Genomic DNA, 13,918 nt, shown 5'->3' with positions numbered 1-13,918 from the left:
ACAAAAAATTCCATGTGAATAAAGGATAGCCTTAGATTAAGAAGATGGATCACAGTGATCAGACAAACTTCATGGTTCTATCTGTGCTTCCACCAAAGTATGGAACTGTATCAAAATGGTAAAAAATTCATCTATAAAATTGTAGTGATAGCATTGCTTTACAACCTAATCAAAAACCCTAACAACATGATTGTATGTGTAGCAAACTCTTTCCCAGTGATATTCATATTCTGCATAGCTCTACCTTGATGTAAATTCAAGTGATGCACAACTCAGCACTTTAACATGTAGCAATCCCTTGATAAATGCTCATTGATTGGTAAGTAGATGAATGAATAACCAATAGAAGAATATCCCTCTCCTAGTAAATATTGGCAATTTATTCTGAAAAGCAAGTCATAAATCTGCCAGAGAGTTTGCATTTTACAACTTGATTTTTCTAAAAGGATTTCAATATAAAGATCCATAAGGAAGTTAAACATAACATATTTTTAAGAATAAAACGACTATTTAATTGTGATAACATGATCTTATTTCAGTGCCATATTACTAAAGATATTTAAGATACAACATACAACTTGTAATCTTACTTAAGCATCATGGACTTTAACATATACCAGAGAAATTTCATTTTATACTATGCTGTTTACTAATTTTAATTTTCTTTACAATTTAGTAGCTTCTATATATGTGTGAGAACCAGTATGCCCACCTCTCTCTGCTTCTTCTGCTCTGCCCCATGTATGGGTGAAGGCAGCCCTTCAGAGTTGGGGATTGTAAGGCATCTACCTACTAGACTATACTGTATCTGTTTGTCTCTGGACAGTTTGCTTAATATCTAGGGGAGCTTTCATGCTGAGTTTTAATTTTATAATTCATCTCATCCTCAGAGTCCCACTTTTAAATTTCAATCTCAACCTTTGTAACAAACTAGCTCTGTGATCCTGAGTCAGTCACTTAACTTGCCTGACAGTGGCCATCTGTAAAATAGGGATAATAATACCGACTAGCAGGGTAATTGTAAAGAATAAATGAAATAGAATATTTAGTATTAATAACAGTTATGATTATTAGTACAGACAATAATTACATGTGTGAACCCTCTATTCTAGGAACACTAATCTATCAATGTTATCCAAACAGGAACATTCGTGCCCACTCTTAGAAAATGCCTGGTGCCCACCCAGAACACATCCTCCAAGGCTTATGTCAAATGTGTCCTCCCCTGTGAAGCTTTATAACTCCAACTTTATACCACTGGTCCCTTTCCTTACACTGCAGAAGGAGCTGTTCCCCCGAGCTTTGCTTGCTGTCCTGGAAAAGCACAGGGTACATTAGTCTTTTTATCTCAATGATCAGCCTTTGAAAATGAAGAGCAGTTTACTCTGTTTTGTGCCTAGTAGGTAGTATGTGCTGGATGCTTATCGCTTTGAATTAGATCATTGGCTGCTGTACTCTCATCTGCGAAGGAGAGGTTGACTAGGGAATACTGCAGGGTCCTTTGGACAGCATCCTCAGGGAAGCTGGTTAAAATTCAGGATTCTGGACTCCACTGTCAATGCACCTGACTAGCCAGTCAGCATGGGGTCCAGGACCTTTTGACAATCACTCCCACTTCCACAAGTTGATTACTATGTAGTGATCCCCTGACAGCCCCTTCCAGCTCTGAGATTCTGTGATTACATGTGTCAGATAACTCACTTTTAAATATGCCCTTTACTCATTTCCCAAGTCAACTCTACAACCTGCTTTTGATTATTGCAGAAAGAAAAAAAGCCTTTACTCCTTTACTTCCATTACAGCAATCAATTTTTACTGAGAATCAATTGCCCACTGTTGTGCATAGGAGTATTTTAGTGTTCAAATTAGTTGTGTTGATGAAGTGTTTCATGAAATTGTTACAGAGTCCACAAACCAGTCTTTTTCCACATGGACATCTTAAAATGAACTATCAGGTATCACCTACAAACATGGCCAATTTAAAAATGGTCTTTCTAGGATTTGTTCTCTAGCTTCAAAGATGCACTGGTAAAATTCTGTGAGATTCGGGTGCAGATCTATGACCACAAATCTTGTATATTGAATCTGGTCACTTTTTTAGTACTCTCCCGCCTCTGTTCCCAAGTATCAGTATTAAAAACCCTAGATTGTTTTTAAATAAATGAAAAATAACTGCCTAAGGATACAATATCAGGTAGAGTGAACATACATTTGAAGAATTCCAGTTTTTAAAATAGTTCATCCTCTGAACTCTCCAGGATCCTCTTACCCAACAGTCTAGGCAGCTGGGGGAAACAGACACAACCATGAGCCCTGACCTGTGCTCCCTGGAGTCATCTGATATCTGGGAAGTTCTGTTTTGTCCTTGGCACCTTTCTCCAGTCAGAGAAGAAGATTGTTCATGTTTACTTACCCTGCAGAAAAGTGTAGGAGAAAATGGAATCAGGCATGCTTCCAATCCTCAATTGAATTGCTGGCAAACTTTGATTAATTATTCTGGGGAATCCTGGTTGAAAATCTAACATAAATATGCTACTTCAGCAAGTATAATCAGAAAAAATAATCAACTTAATATATTTGCAACAGTGTTGTTAAGAATGCTCCATCCCACCATAGACACTAAATATACTCCTTCCTTCAAACCTGTAAATTATTTTTGTTTTTCCCTAACTATTGGGGGATGTTCTCTCATCTGGCCCTTGTATATTCAGTGCTACCTGCTACCAAGCCTGTGTTTCCCAAGAGATCATAAAGAACCCTTAAACACATTGCATTTTTTCCTTGAACATTGCATTTCTCCCGAAATTTCTGACACTTTTCTAGCTTGATGAGCTGAAAGGCTCATATTGAAGAGTGTTGATCTCTGCATGGTACCTGCCCCTTTCTTACCCCTGTGCCAACAGGAGATTTCAGTACTTTAAAAAATGTTTGAAGCATATCATATTATTATGTATATAATTTATATGACATATTATAGTTTATGTATAAACATATATATTATTTATATAACATATTGTAGTTTACATAATAACAAATAACAATCAATAATCTATGCTCTATTCAGGTTAAAAATTGAAACATCAGTAGCAGCTTACAAGGGTCTCCCTCATGATGTGCCACATTTCACTGTTCTCTGAGGAAACACAGCACCAACTTCTGTGATAATCATTTTGTTCCTTCTTTTTACAGTTTTACCACCTACACATACATCCCTGCTATAGTCTGAATATCTATGTCCCACTCCAATTCTTATGTTGAAAATTCCCAATGCAATTGTATTGAGAAGTTGGGCCTTTAAGGAAATCATTAGGTTTTGAGGGCTCTGATCTCACAAAAGGGATTAATGCCCTTATGAAAGAGGACAGAGGGAGAAAGTTCTTTGGCCCCTTCTGCCATGGAAGGTCACAGCTAGAAGGCAATTTAGGAAACAGAGAGACACTAAATTCGCTGCTGTCTTGTACTGGAACTTCCCAGGCTACATAGATAAGAGAAATAAATTGTTATTTATGAATTACTCAATCTAAGGTATTTTGTTATAGAAAGAGGAACAGACTAAGACAATGCCTAAATAACCTAGTTTTGTATTGCCCATTTTTAACCTTTGTACAAATGAAAACTTGTTGTATATTTTCTTTCGAGATATTTTTCCTGCTCAATATTATGTTTGTCAGATTCTTTCATTGGTTCATGAAGCTGTGGTTTATTTATGGCCATCATTTTATACTATCCCACCATATAAACTAACCACGATTTATGTATCAATTGATGAACATTTTGATTATTTCCAGATTGGGCTATTACAATCCTGTTATGAATGTTCTCATGTAATTTTCTTCAGTGCCCATTGCAAAAGTTTCCTAGAGTAGATCATGAAGGGTAGACTCACCAGATAGGAAGACATACAATTTTACTTTACTAGATAATGGAAAACTATTTTCTAAAGTGGTTGTACTAATTATGCTCCCACCAGCACTGTAGGAGAGTTCTGCTTGCTTCCCTCATTGCCAATACTCTACCCAGAGAAACCTAGGCCTCTTAATCCTCAGTATGGTGCCTGTGACCCTTATTATAAATTTCTCAAAGTCAGCATGTGAGATAAAGCCTATTTATTGTACCTAATACAGATAGTACCCTTTATTTCTCTTTTTTAAAGCTCAGAGTTTCCGTACAAGCCTATAGGAAGCAAGCTACTAATCTCTAGTCCTTGAAGCCCATCCTGGCCCCTCTTAGCCTTCCAAAATCACAGGCACCCCAAATCGCCAACATATAACCAAAAGATTACAGGAGAACTTGTGTTTAAAAAGAATGAGAAAAAATTAGAATAATCCTTTCTATCATCCAAAGAAAATATTTCCTTATCTTATTTTTTTCTAATAATTTTCATCTCTGCTCAACCCTAAATATTATCCATCAGAAAACCATGGGAAAAAATAATGTGTAGATAAAGAGAAGAAAAACTACATAAAACTTCAAGAATTTTATTTTCAGCACCAAAACATTCATAATTGTTCAGCCTCAAGTATTACAGAAGATAATGAAAACTTTCATGCTTTGTGAGTTTCCCTGCAGAGCAAATAAAATGTGGAGGAATCCAGCTGGATTCCCCAACTATACACCCGGAAGTTCAAACACCTCAAATCAAACACCTCAAATCCAAAGCAAACTAACAATAAAAGCTCAGGCAGCACTGGCTCTGGCCTCTTTTCTAGTGAAGAGTTCGCCAGAACAGAACTGTCCCTGTTGCCCATGATGTAGACCTCTTGTTTCTTTAAGATTACTAAGGGAATTTGCTAAAGTGGACCCAACCTACCGATACCGCTGTTTAACAGCGACCAGTTCTGCTCCCTCTAATGTTGAAGATTGAACACTAGAGAAGCACGCCAAGACAAGCATATTAAGCAGGTTTTATTTAAAGGTAATAATACAGACATCTCCTGGGAGGAAGAAGGGGGCCATGGCTGATGTTCTAAAGTCCCAAGAAGTGAGCACACCCTACATCTTTTATAGGTTAAAGTCTCTTCTGTTCTCCAGTTCCTCCCCTCTTATCTCTCCTTCCTGCCTAGGTGACTAGGCCTGGTTTTGCATAAAGTGAGAAGCAATGGGCAGGGGGAGGGCCAAGGTGATTCAGCCAAGCAAGGGCCCAGGTGGCATTAATTAGTAGCTCCATGCTTGCAGTCCTTCATAAGGGCAGGTAAATTTGGTAATCAATGAGCTCTGACTAAGAACATGGGAAATCTTTCCATCTTCTAAGGTTTTCTTTAATTTCTTTCTTTAGTGTTCTGTAGTTCTCATTGTAGAGGTCTTTCACCTCTTTTGTGAGATTGATTCCCAAGTATTTTTTTTTTTTTTGAGGCTATTGTGAATGGGGTAGTTTTCCTAATTATTCTTTCCAAAGATTCATCACTTATGTATAAAAATGCATTAGATTGGAAGAATTAATATTGTCAAAATGGCCATACTACCAAAAGTGCTATACAGATTCAATGCAATTCCAATTAAAATCCCAATGACATACCTTACAGAAATAGAGCAAGCAATTATGAAATTCATCTGGAAGAATAAGAAACCCAGAATAGCTAAAGCAATCCTTAGCAGAAAGAGTGAAGCAGGGGGTATCGCAATACCAGATCTTCAAATCTACTACAAAGCAATAGTAACAAAAACGGCATGGTATTGGTACCAAAATAGAAAGGTAGATCAATGGTACAGAATAGAGGACACGGACACAAACCCAAATAAATACAATATTTTCATACTAGACAAAGGTGCCAAAAATATGCAATGGAGAAAAGATAGCCTCTTCAACAAATGGTGCTGGGAGAATTGGAAATCCATATGCAACAGAATGAAACTAAACCCCTATCTCTCACCATGCACGAAACTAAACTCAAAATGGATTAAGGACCTCGGAATCAGACCAGAGACTCTGCAGATTATAGAAGAAAAAGTAGGTCCAGATCTTCAACATGTCGGCTTAGGACCACACTTCCTCAACAGGACTCCCATAGCACAAGGAATAAAAGCAAGAATCAATAACTGGGATAGATTCAAACTAGAAAGCTTTCTCTCAGCAAAGGATACTATCAGCAATGTGAAGAAAGAGCCTACAGAGTGGGAGAAAATCTTTGCCAATCATACTTCAGATAGAGCACTAATCTCCAGAATCTATAAAGAAGTCAAAAAAATCTACACCAAGAATGCAAATAATTCAATCAACAAATGGGCTAAAGAAATGAATAGACACTTCACAGAAGAAGATCTACAAGCAATCAACAAACATATGGAAAAATGTTCAACATCTCTAGTAATTAGAGAATGCAAATCAAAACCACCCTAAGATTCCATCTCACCCCAATTAGAATGGCGATTATCAAGAATACGAGCAACAACAGGTGTTGGCGAGGATGTGGGGAGAAAGGTACACTCATACATTGCTGGTGGGGCTGCAAATTAGTGTAGCCACTCTGGAAAGCAGTGTGGAGATTCCTTAGAAAACTTGGAATGGACCCACCATTTGACCCAGCTATCCCACTCCTTGGCCTATACCCAAAGGACTTAAAATCAGTGCACTACAGAGATACAGCCATATCAATGTTCATAGCTGCTCAATTCACAATAGCCAGATTGTGGAACCAACCTAGATGTCCTTCGATTGATGAATGGGTAAAGAAACTGTAGTATATATATTCAATGGAATATTATTCAGCCATATAGAATGATAAAATTATGGCATTTGCAGGCAAATGGATGAAATTGGAGAATATCATGCTAAGTGAGATAAGCCAATCTCAAAAAACCAAAGGATGAATGATATCGCTAATAAGTGGATGATGACACATAATGGGGGGAGGGAGGGGTTAGTGTTAGGGTTAGAGTTAGGGTTAGGGAGGGGGGGCAAGAATGGAGGAAGGAAGGACTGTATAGAGGGTAAAGAGGGGTGGGAGGGGTGGGGGGAAGGGAAAAAATAACAGAATGAATCAAACAACATTACCCTAGATAAACTTATGATTACACAAATGGTATGCCTTTATGCCATGTACAAACAGAGAAACAACATGTATCCCATTTGTTTACAATAAAAAAAAAAATGAGCTCCTGAGATCCTTAACATTCCATCCTTCCAGGGGTAGTCTCCAACGTCCAGAGGCAGATGGCTTCATGGCTTCATTTCCTCGATTTGACCCTATTCCCTATTTCTACACTAACTACCTGTCCTTAATTCTGGCTTCACTACTTCTTGATTATTCAGAAGGGCAGGTCACATCCTTCCTGAAACTCAGTGTGGGACTCAGGAAAGCTAGTGACTCATGGTTGCCTCAGATCTAAAGCGAGTGTGGGGCAGATATTTCTGACATCCTTTTGCACATTCACATTCTTTGACTATTACCGTTCATATATCTAGCCTGAAGTCTACCTGTCAGTATTCTAAAGTGACACCCTAATCTAAAATGTCTTTTTAGGTAGGCCATCTATAATTGTTCCTCAAAGCATGCTCTGTAGCTCAGTCAGTCCTGCAGTTGCCAGCTAAACCTCAGAAGCAGATAGCTTAATGATGTATGATTTCTGCTGGTTTCTTCACAGTGTAGCAGCTTTGCGATGGGAAGGGGTGTGACAGGCACTATTCATTGGCTCTCAGCAAGCATTTCCTCTTCTTCCTTTTGCCAGACCCTCATTTTGGGGTTTCTTCAGTGCATCCAGGGGAATCACAGTAACCTCATTTTCCTTTATGATTGCTTTTAGGTGGAGAACATATGTCTCCATGATGGCCAATGGAGCATAAGGAAAAAAACAGCTGAGTACTTCTGGAGATAGTTTTTATCTCTGATGAAATATGAAAATATAAGAAGAGATCACCCTACCTTGCCACCTTTTCCTTCCTGCTTTTAGATTTTGTCCTATGGGGACACAATATTTAGAGCTGCTCTAGCCATGGTGACAGGAGGAGAGAATTGTTGAAATTTTGAGTATAACAAACTAGAAAGAGACAGAAAATTCAATGACATCATGGAGCATCTGGACCATCTCTGGAACAATTGACTTCCAGATATTTGCTACATGAAATTAATAAACCCTATTATTTGTTTATGACCCCTTTCTATAAGTATTCAAACAACCTCAAACCCACTGACTTGTCTAAGGGTCTGAGATGACTTAATGATACTTCTTTGAGGCCATGGATGGTTCTAGACCTATCGTCGAGGTTGACGAAAGGCTCAAATCTCTGAGATATAGATGATTTGGCCAGCTACCTCCTCCTGCCTGACATTAGGTGAATTACTGAAACAGATGAATCATGATTTGTTGTCCCCAGCATTCCTCAGTGCCATCTATTCAGCCACGGTATCCAGTGGGAAGAATAGGTACCTGCTTAGGGCACAAACAAAGAAAATGCATAAAGATATGAGAAATTTAGCTTTGATGAATGTATCCAGAATTTTACAAACAAAAAAATCTAAAAATGTTTTTGAATATTGTATATACATAAGTTCTGTGGTTTACATTAAAATATTGCTTTGACTTTGAGTAATAGTGATAGAGTGTTCTAGTGTAGATTCTTGTCTTCTTCTGCTCTTTTCTGGGTCATCATAAGTAGTCAAGGGTAATAAATAATCCTGGCCAGTAAAATCTAAATAGAAAGATTGCAGAATTTCGAATTTTTTTCTTGTGTGTGAATGAATGACTACTGTAATTTCTCCTACCCTTTTTTCTTTCTAAGTGGGACTATTTATTGTACTTTCTTATCCCTTCTCCACTAATGTATTGGGAGGATAGGGGACAAGATAAACTTCTCTCTTTAGTTTATTTTGAAGTTCACTAGGCTGACATGCCATGTCTTGATATGATGGAGAAGACTATCCAAGTCACTCAGAGATTTGGACTAAGCAGGGGATGTACTCTTTCCATGGCACTCTGAAGTATCATCCTAAGGAAGTAATTCAGTGCATAATCAAAATGGTAGGCAGCAGTAGAAATTACTTATTCTCAGCCATATCATTTTTTCACCTCTCCTTCCTGAGCAGATTATAATTCCCAGTTAACCTTGCAGTTTTGCAGAGGTCTTTACTAGTTCTAACCAATCAAATTAAAGGGGAAGTGATACAAGTGTCTTCTGGGCTAAGTGTATCAAAATCAATATGCCATCTTTATAGGCTTTTTATCTCCTCTGGCAATAAATGTGGTGATCACATGTTAAGACAGTGGCCTACAAGATAGAGAAAATTTTCCAAGTAGATGAAAGACAATGCCCCTTACCTGCCATAGATTTATGAGTTTTTCATCCTAAAACATTGAGCCTTTGGGAGTTCATTTGTTATTGAATCAGAGCCGATCAAATTCTGACTAATACAATTACATAATTGAAAGTGGAAAGAAATTGATGCCCTCCTTTCTAGCCACAGTGCCTATTGAGTACCCAGAGAAAACTCCTTATGCAACATGCTAAATTTACTTTCTCCAAACAATCTGATTATACTCAGAATCTATTCCCTTCTCATTGACCATCAAAACATCTTCCTACCTCCAGAAACTCTTGTGATCTGGCAATCTAAATGCTGAAGATTTCACATTTAATTATTACCATTACAGGAGAAATTTCAGACAGAACCTTTCAAAAAGGGAAGTGGTTCTTTAAGAATTTTGCTTTCTTGAGTACTGTAGTCTGAGTCCTGTAGACATAAGTACTATAGACATAAGTCCAATGCTTTTGCTTGGAATCTTATAAAAGTAACAGTGGGATTTACTGAGAATAACTGACTCACATCTGTAATAAAATTATTTAGAATCTTAAGTTATGTTTTAAGTCATATATCTTTAGGAAACTATAGAGGACATACAGGTATATCTGATCTCCATCTCCACTTTTTATTTCTGAAGAATTGGTGATCACCCTTCACCCAAGTTAGGCAAATAATATAGTCCCCTTGTGGTTTGCTCTGCATGTGTGCTCAGCAGCTCAACTTCATACTGTTCTCACCCCAACCTTTAGCTTCAAGTTCCATATTACTTACACACGCATACTTGCTTAAATTAACTTCACATTAAAGAAAACTCCATTTTAAATTCTCTTAAAAATTAAAGACACTTGTATCTTGGGTATGTTTTCATCAACAATTTTACCAAGAATACAGATTCTTTTTCTTCTTTTTGCTCCTCACCTTCTGCATTTTCTTCATCTTGTGGTTGGTTACCTGTGTGGTCCCGAGATGTCTCTAGCATTCCCAGAATTCACGTAGACCTGACAATACCCAGCCCAAGACAAGAAGAAGATGTTCACGTCCTCAGTAGTCCCCAGCAGACCCCAGGTCCTTTCAGGCGATCCAGATCCATGTGGTCAAAACAATTTTCATAATAATAGTAAAATGTCCTTTTGCCTTTAACTGTGTTGTTATTCACACTGGTGGGATGGAAGCAATAGTGAATGAAGCTGCTGCATCTTAGTACCATACGTCACTTCAGATTTAAAGTACGACAACTTTCTCAAATAATAAACCTCCCAGGTGTAACCTGGGAAGGGAGCAGTTGATGGAGATTTAAGAAAAAGGAGGTTCAAAGGTCATTCTTTCTCTTCCTAGCATGACACTGGGACTCCCTCTCCCTTGAAGATGAGGAGGAAAAGCAAGGAATCACAGGAAAAGGTGCAAAATCATGGTGGGTGCCAGGGGAGAAGGAATGGCTTTTTGCTGGAGATTTAGTTAAAAGGAAATTTTTTGCTGCCTCCAAGATTCAGCACATTTAATAGAGTCCCAGGATATATTGAGATGCCGATCACAGAAGTAATAGCATACACAAGACTGCATGCTTGCTTGAGAAAAGGATTGAGGAACAGGACTGAGGATGAGGGAAAAACACGCTGTCTGAGTTTGCTCATGAATTATTAGTATTAATATAAAAGTCTCTCCCATCTAATATTTCATACATCTATTATGTAGTTCCTTTAATTAATCTGTCCATTATAATTTTGTGATGACAGCTCTTTTCTCGTGTCTCTCCACTATGCCTAAGAGTTTTTGGGAAGCCATCGGAGCATGTCACCCAACAATATCCCATGAAATTGATTATCTTGGGAAACTCACTGAAAATCTCACGGATGAATAAATTACAACTTAGCAAAATAACAACAATTGTACCTCGAGTTTGTGTAGCACTTAACTCTTTGCAAAGTGTCCTTCTTCTCTCTCAACCTCCAAGCATCTTGCATAATACCTGGCGTTACCTCATGTTATCCTAAAACAAACCTGCAAGATATGCCATCTCCTTTTGATACACAGGGAAAGTGCAGCTTATACAGTTTTTAACAACTTGCCCTAAACTCATGAACAAAAGGGCAGAAGTGTAATTTGAACCTACATATTCTAAACGCTTTCATGACGTCACAGCTGCCTGCTGTTTGCAAGCCTGCTCTGCTACTTCTGGAAATAGGAACTAGCTCCTAATGTCCCTGTCTGGCTCACTTCAGGACACTCGTGCTTTGGCACTGAGACGCTCCCCCTCCTCTCTCTTCTAGCACTTTGTTGTGCCTGTTTCACAACTTTCATCGGCCACCACTTTATAGAGCCGGGGTTGTGCAACATGGTTTGTCTCCCTTGTAAACTCCTTGAGAGAGAGTAGTTTCAATTATCTTTGCTTTCCATGCAGACCCCAGCTCCATGCTTGGTCCATAGTAAGAGATTAGTAAACACTTACGCCTGGTTGATGGAATGCTGCTCTCAGTGCTGTATGGTTACATTAAAAAAAAAAAAAAAAAACAACAACAACAACAAAAAAAACCTATCATTAAAACAAATCCATTACCCTGTGGAAATGAACCCAGGATTTGATCTTGATCTTGTAGAAGCCTAGATTCGACCAGGTCAGCCAGAATTCCTGACCCACCAAGAAGACTGAGGCCATCCTTGGAAGGCATGAGATACACTTCTTGGAGGCCCCCCTTCAGTGAAGGACTTGAAGTCCCAAATACTGCCAGTGCCATCATGAGACCATCCTCAGCATCAGTCCCTTCAGGAATGGCCTCAGTTGCACTGTGGACACCTGTATCGATGACAAATCAATGTGGGGGTGGCAAGTGGCGATCATATCCACCCGGCCATCTCGGATCATCCCAGGACAATTCTGAAGTGCCATTCCAGCTCCAGAGCCCTTGATGGAAGTGACCAAGCCCATCACTGGACCTGCAGGATAGCTCAGGCTCTAATTCTGTCCATTCCTGCTTTCTCTCCTCCCTTCTGTAGTTGTGCATCTTCCTAATAACCCTCCCTGATGAGCATCCTGCACATGAACTTCATTTCAGAGTCTCTTTTCTCAATAGCTCAACCTGCAACACCTCCTAAGGTTTTCCCAGGCTTTAAAACAAATGCAAAAAGGTTTCTAAAGCCCATTCCTTATTCCTGGATTCACCTTGTGTAATTAGACATCCTGGGCATTGCTATGTATTTCTCTCTCTCTCTCTCTCTCTCTATATATATATATATATATATATATATACACATACACACACACACACACACACACACACACACACACACACACACAAAAAACTGTTTTTCTCTGGTTCCATAAAGAATACCTGCTCAATAAAAGGTATTCCCACAAGACAAAAGACAAAAATAAACAAGAAAACTTACCTGAGCATTATCATTTTAACTGTCATTAATACTTGGGTGGCGGTTGTGTTTCTTTTATGCATCTCTTTCTATACATAAACATGTGGTTTAACAAAAAAGTGAAATTAATATGAATATAGGGTTTCTTTGTAATCATAAATCCATATATATTATGCATAGACTATGAAGTATAGTATCTTGCCTCTTGGTTTTGCCATAGGTAAATAAATAGAGCTATCCAGTGAATCCTATCGTATCAACTTCTCCATGTTCATATATGGGTTGAGTATCTCTTATCCAATATTATTGGGATCAGAAATACTTCAGATTTAAGATATTTGGGGGGCTTTAGAATTTGTATAAATGTAATGAGTTATCTTCAGGATGGTACTCACATCTAAGTACAAAATTTATTTTTCATATATACCTTATACCGAAGGCCTGAAGGTAATTTTTTACAGTATTTTTATTGTGCCTGAATTTTGGTCATAAGCATCACATGAGGTCACATGAGAAGTTTTTTACACTTGTGGTGTCATGTCAGCATTAAAGAAATTTTAGATTTTGGAGCATTTTGGATGTTGGGTTTTCAGATTAGTGATGCTCAACCTGGGCTTATTCACATACTCACATGTGTGTGAATACTAGAGATATTTTTGCCACTTATTCTACTGTGGAATTGTTTCTCCTGTATCTTGTTATTTTCACTTTAATATATTATGAAAATTTCATCAAGTCAGTTGCTGTAGATTCAACTTCCACTAGTACACGTACCATGAATTACCCGGCTGTTTGCAACCTCTGTTCTTTTGTTTGTGATGCTGGGCTTGAATCGCATGCTGGACAAGTATCACTGTATCACTGAACTGCATCCACATTCTGCAGTGTTTCTAGGTCTTTATCACTCAGTTCTAGAAGACATCCATGCACTGTTGTTTCCATTTCTGAGACAGATCCCCAGGTATGGGACATGGGGCCATTGTGGCAAAACATACATGCTTATAAATGTATATGTGCATATGTGTGCATGTAGGCCTGTGTGTGTGTGTGTGTGTGTGTGTACACACTGAGACAGACAGAGAGAGAGAGAGAGAGAGAGAGAGAGAGAGAGAGAGAGAGAGAGAGGGACTTATTTCCAAAAACTATGTAACAATTCACGTTTCCATTTATATGTGTCCTGTTTCTTATCATCCCCTTAGTAGGCATTATCACTTTTTAGAATGTGTCAGTTTGATGATTATATATTGATATGTTAATTTGTACTCCCCCTGTCACTAAAGAAACAGAGAATTTTTTTATATATGTATTGGCTTGTTGGT

The 13,918-nt window shown here is 38.2% G+C and overlaps 1 protein-coding gene across 3 annotated transcripts in view; it reads right to left on the bottom strand.

The window, feature by feature from the left end:
* Positions 1–647: 647 nt before the first annotated feature.
* Positions 648–13,918, bottom strand: part of LOC306660131 (uncharacterized protein) — a 309,182-nt gene continuing 295,911 nt past the window's right edge. For all 3 annotated transcript variants that reach the window (XR_013763549.1, XR_013763550.1, XR_013763551.1), the window contains one exon: positions 648–2,414. The gene's annotated coding sequence lies outside the window, so the exon portion shown is untranslated. The remainder of the gene's footprint in view (positions 2,415–13,918) is intronic.

Source organism: Sciurus vulgaris, assembly GCF_902686455.1.
Source record: "Sciurus vulgaris genome assembly, chromosome: 4".
Lineage (NCBI taxonomy): Eukaryota > Metazoa > Chordata > Mammalia > Rodentia > Sciuridae > Sciurus > Sciurus vulgaris.
This window is presented reverse-complemented; position numbering and strand designations above follow the sequence as displayed.